Consider the following 6,000-nt stretch of genomic DNA (forward strand, 5'->3'; position numbering starts at 1 on the left):
CAGAGGCGCCAGAGTAGAATAAAAATGTTTAAAAACCGTCTAAAAGAGGGGGATGTTCAGGTGGACTTACCTCCCGCAAAAATATAGAACTCAATTGAGTCAGAATATATCAATACAAAAAAACGTTTAGATGCAGAAGACAGAGGCGCTCACTTCTGCATCTAGACCCATTGAGTTATACTCCTGTTTGTCTGATGAGGCGGGACCACACCTGCGAAACGCGTTGCACTAAGTGGAGTTAAATAAAACGTTTTTTTGTATTGATATATTCTGACTCAATTGAGTTCTATATTTTTGAGGGAGGTAAGTCCACCTGAACATCCCCCTCTTTTAGACGGTTTTTAAACATTTTTATTCTACTCTGGCGCCTCTGTACACCAAGCCTTGCTGTATGTGTAGTACAGCTAAGAAATAAAACATTAAGATCAGATACATCCGTCTAATTGTTTCCAGTACAGGAAGAGTTAAACTCCAGTTGTTATCTCTATGCAAACAAGCCATTAACTCTCAGACATTTAGTCGAGGAGAGGGCTGTTATCTGACTTTTATTATCTCAACTGTTTTCTTTTCCTCTGCTAGAGGAGAGGTCATTAGTGCACAGACTGCTCTAAAAGACTCATTTTGAATGCTGAATGTTGTGTAATCTGCACATATTATAGCATGATGCAATGTTAGAAAAAACACTATATACCTGAAAATAAAAATGAGAATATTTTCTTTGCTGCTAATCTTCTAGTAATTATTCATAGTAAACAACCAATTCACTATATCATATTTTTTTTTCGCTTCAGTGTCTCTTTAAGCAATTTTAGAATTTGAGGAAAATCCAAATGGTTTGCCATGAATACCACTACCACTTATTGCCAGAAATGTTGTATTTTCAGGCACCATCCTCACAGTCCAGTGCTCCTGTAGTCACTGTACTGCTCTGCTGTATAATTCGACTGAGAACGTTGATTATGGGTGGAAGTGGCAGTTCTCCCCTTGTCCATCCCTCAATGCCCCTTTTCACTCCCATTTATTGTTTCCCGAGTCTGGGCCACTGTATTGTGTGCAGGAGAGCTTTGATGTGTGTGGGCTTGGGGAGAATGAGCTTGAAACGATAGTGTACTAATATCTGTACCTCTGCTATTACTACACTATTGTCCCGCCCATAATTGATCTGCTCAGTCGAATAATACAGCAGCGCAGTGGGGGGACCACAGGGGGCGCTGGACTGTGAGGATGGTGCTGTGACACGTGTGTGACACCCACTCAGCGCTGCCAGCGTCCTGCCCATGCCAAGTGCTTCCAGCTGTCTGCAGGCGCTCAGCAGTGTCACAGGAGCAGTTGAAAGGTGAACACACTGCTGTTAATTGCATGTGTGAAAGACCCCAAGATCTCTGCATCTAAAATCCTTCTTGTAATGGCAATAAGCCAGTGTGCAAAAATAAACCTTTACATACATGTATGGAAGTACTGGGAAAATATCCATCTTCACTGGACATATTTGAAAGATGCAAAAGCAAAGGTCATTTGATCTATTTACTAACCATCACACTGCGTTTCCCATACATGTATGTTCATTCTCATGAAGAAGAGGTTCTCGCATGAGATGTCAACATCAAGATGGAAACTTTGTTCACCATGTTCCTTTCAATAATTACCTGTAATACTTTGCTCTGGAACTTTCCACATCCTTCCTCTGGGGTGCAACTACAACTCATTGATCCCCACAGCAATCCTCTGATGGGATTACATACATGCACACCCATGGTAATAACTCTCCTCACTCAGTGCGCTATTGTTCCCCTTCCATCTTCTGCTCCCTCCATCCCATTGGTGACGGAGCTCACCTCTCCAGGCCCCACATTATGTAGCAGAAGATATACAGGTGTGTGTGTGTGTGTGTGTGTGTGTGTGTGTGTGTGTGTGTGTGTGTGTGTGTGTGTGTGTGTGTGTGTGTGTGTGTGTGTGTGTGTGTGTACCAGTACCATTCAGCACCTCATTGAATGGTACAAATGTGAAGGAAAGGCTGTATGTGTCCCACTACATTGGAGTGCGTACCAGAGCGGTGAGCTGTCTTTTCTGGCATGGTGTCCCAATTGGAAGGTGCCTAGCGGAGCCTGAGATGCTGGTATAGATACACTGATAGATACAGCAGAGAAGTGGCATGGGCTCACACCTTCTCTGGTGCTGGTAATCATATTAATTACCATGGCTGCTGTGGAGGTTCCTACACTACTGCCCTTCTTGAATAACAAATTACCTAAGCACTATACACAGCCATTTGATAGCTGAAATCATTTTGGAAACTAGTGTTGTCTGTAGGAGCATTTCTTATATTCTATGCCTTTGAAAAAAGGGGTGACCAGTAATCTGTTGCGTGTGGTCCGGTATTAGTCATGGAGAGAATCTGAAGACAGAACAAAAGTTGTGTAGGTGAAACCTTTAACCACTTGAGGACCTAGCCTTTACCCCCCCTTAAGGACCAGCGCTGTTTTTTCAGATCTGTGCTGGGTGGGCTCTATAGCCCCCAGCACAGATCAAATGACAGGCAGAGCGACCAGACCTCCCCTCTTTTTTTCCCCACTAGGGGGATGATGTGCTGGGGGGGGTCTGATCGCTCCTGCATGCGGGGGGGGCACCTCCAAAGCCCCCTCCACCGCAGGATTCCCCCTCTCCTCCCTCCCTTCCCCGAGAGATCGGAGGCTGCACAGGAACGGATCTGTCCTGTGCAGCACAGGAACGGATCTGTCCTGTGCAGCACAGGAACGGATCTGTCCTGTGCAGCCTCTAACAGGCTCCCCGCTGTCATGTGACATCGAACCCCGGCCGCTGATTGGCCGGGGATCGCTGATCTACTACAACGCTGCTACTGTAGCAGCGTTGTAAAAATGTAAACAATGCGTATTATTTCCGCTTGTGTTTACATTTAGCCTGCGAGCCGCGATCGGCGGCCCGCAGGCTATTCACGGAGCCCCCCGCCGTGAAATGACAGGAAACAGCCGCTCGCGTGAGCGGCTGCTTCCTGATTAATTAGCCTGCAGCTGGCGACGCAGATCTGCGTCGCTGGTCCTGCAGCTGCCACTTTGCCGACGCGCGGTATGAGTGCGCGGTCGGCAAGTGGTTAATAACCAACTGTTCAAGCTTTTTAAACTGTTTCTTCTTCAGTCATGTTTCAGAGCTGGATCAGAACCATACAGTTCTATAAGGTTTGGATCAGAACTAACATATGGCTCTGATCCAGTTCTGTAATCTGTTACAGTAGAATTTTCCTGACAATTGGTTTATATGTCACATGTAGCAAGGAGCCTGTCTACCCTCTAAAGGTACACATTGATACCAATTTGAATCAATTGAATTACCACATTTTATGTAGAAGAAGGGTAAATTAAAGGGATACTGTAGGGGTCGGGGGAAAATGAGTTGAAGTTACCCGGGACTTCTAATGGTCCCCCGCAGACATCCTGTGCCTGTGCAGCCACTCACCGATGCTCCAGCCCGCTTCCGGTTCACTTCTGGAATTTCAGACTTTAAAGTCTGAAAATCACTGCGCCTGCGTTGCCGTGTCCTCGCTTCCCCTGATGTCACCAGGAGCACAGGCACAGACCATACTGGGCCTGCGCAGTACGCTCCTGGTGTCATCAGCGGGAGTGAGGACATGGCAACGCAGGCACAGTGGTTTTCAGACTTTAAAGTCTGAAATTCCAGAAGTGAACCAGAGGCGGGGCCGGAGCATTGGGGAGTGGCTGTGTGGGCACATGTCTGTGGGGGGACCATTAGAAGCCGGAGGTAACTTCAACTCCTTTTCCCCTGACCCCCCCTACAGTATCCCTTTAAGTGAATATTCTTTGAACAGATACACTTTAGTCCCTCACAGTACATAAAGTGGTAAAATTGTACAGTTAAAGGTGCCCATACAAGGTTTGTTTTTTTTCGATTAGATAATTTAGTTCGGTTATTTCGTTAGATCGAATATAAAGATTTTTCCAACATGTCTGATCAGATTTTTATAGGAAAAAATGGGATGATCATTTGTTTTTCTGGATCGAAAAATAAGATTCCTTTCAACTTTCATTCGATTAGATCGTTTTGGTCGGGGAAAAAAAATGGAAAATGAAATGTTTTTATTGAACCGTGTGTGGGTACCATAAGATAGACCATTGATGGCACTTTTACTGGGATGGTTCTGATACTGTATTATTTATTTATAAAGCGCCAACATATTCTGTGGTGCTGTACAATGTAAATACTGAATTTAGTATCACAGGACTGCCATTACCAAATCTCTGTAGTGGAGGGAAAAACTGAATACAAAGAAGAAAATCTGCACACCCATAAGAAATACTAAACGGGAGTTCATAGGCAAAAATATATTTATACAGTAGAATCTCATTCTAATAAACTTGGGTATAGTAAACTTCAGGCCCCAGCCAATCTCCATTATAGGTCTATGGGAACCATGCCTGTTATAGTAAACCCAGATCTAATAAAACTTCTGTTATAGTAAACATGTTTTTGGCCCCTATGTGATGCTCACTCTGGATATACTAAACAATGGGTGGTGTCAGGGTGAAACCCATGGTTGGCTGCTTTCTTCAGGCTGGTTGCAGGTGAGTTGATGCCTGATATCCTTTGTAAGACAAGAAGAATGGCACTGGTGCTCGATATACAGTACTGTACAAATAGCCTGAGAAAAATGACTGTGTTGAGGATGCAGTTATTACTTTCATGTTACAATAACTATATTGTCAAAGTCCTCCCATGGGATTGTACGCATTCCCAGGTATCTCTCCCTTTGTTAGTGAAGACGCTCCTGGTAGCGTGGAGCACAGTACAAGCGAATTTCACTTGTAGTGCAGATCAGAGTGGGCCATCTCACTCACTGCACAACTGAGAGTGGAGAGGAGAGTGCCAAGTCCCGCCCACAGCGGTATCCGAGCCACTCACAGGAACCAAGTGGCTGCTTCTATTCAGTGACTGCTGCAATTTTTAAGGGGCCCTGGACACTGTACTAGCAATTTGTCCAGCCTGGCTATGCAGCCCTAAGGTATACTTAACCCCTTCAGCCTACATCTTCGAAAATCTTATGCATCCGAGCAATGTTCACCTCCCATTCATTCGCTAATAACTTTATCGCTACTTATTAAAATTAATTGATCTATATCATTTTTTCCGCCACTAATTAGGCTTTCTTTGGGTAGTATATATTTTTTTAAATCCATCTTAACAGGAAAATTAAAGGAATACTATCAATTCACATATTTTTTCAATTGACACAGGAATTGTTTGGGAAGTGCTGCTAAGTACTGGTGTATACATTTTAGTAGCAACTTCTTTGTTTACTGTTCTCAAAATACTTTCAATTTTTACTGACGCCAAAACTGACGGCTGACTGAGCCATGAGGAGAGGGGAAATTCCCCTCACACTTGATCAGTGAACTCGGTGTAGCTCTGTGTGTGACAGAGAAGAGAGCTCCCAACAGCTGCAGCTCCTGTGTCCTGTGTTTCTGACTTACCTGTCTGAAGGAAATGTAACTAATTGTCACAGCTTTCCATACTGTTTTTGCTTTCAGAGTTTGATATGTTTGATATTTGCTTTCTGTAGTCTGATATGCAACTCTGGCTGTGCATTGAATCAGACACCCCTTCTGCAATTGATTTGTCCCAATATAGCTAAATCCTACCCTCAGTAAATTACAGCTTTTGCCTCTGATATTTAACATGAAAAGTAGGAAAATGTTTACACAGCTACTTAGACATTATTTGCACACTGTCATTTTAGAACACTTGGGTATCGATAGTATTCCTTTGAGAAATAATGAATTTTTTCTATTTCTATCTTAGTTTTTGGCCATTATAGTTTAAAATTAATACATGCTACAGTAATTAAAACCCATGTATTTTATGTGCCCATTTGTCCCGCTTATTTCACCGTTTAAACCCGTCAGTGGTGAAGTGGTTAAATTACGTCCCTATCACAATTTATGGAACCGATATTTTATTTAGAAATAAAGG

This window comes from Hyperolius riggenbachi, chromosome 3, assembly GCF_040937935.1.
Source record: "Hyperolius riggenbachi isolate aHypRig1 chromosome 3, aHypRig1.pri, whole genome shotgun sequence".
Taxonomy (NCBI): Eukaryota; Metazoa; Chordata; class Amphibia; order Anura; family Hyperoliidae; genus Hyperolius; species Hyperolius riggenbachi.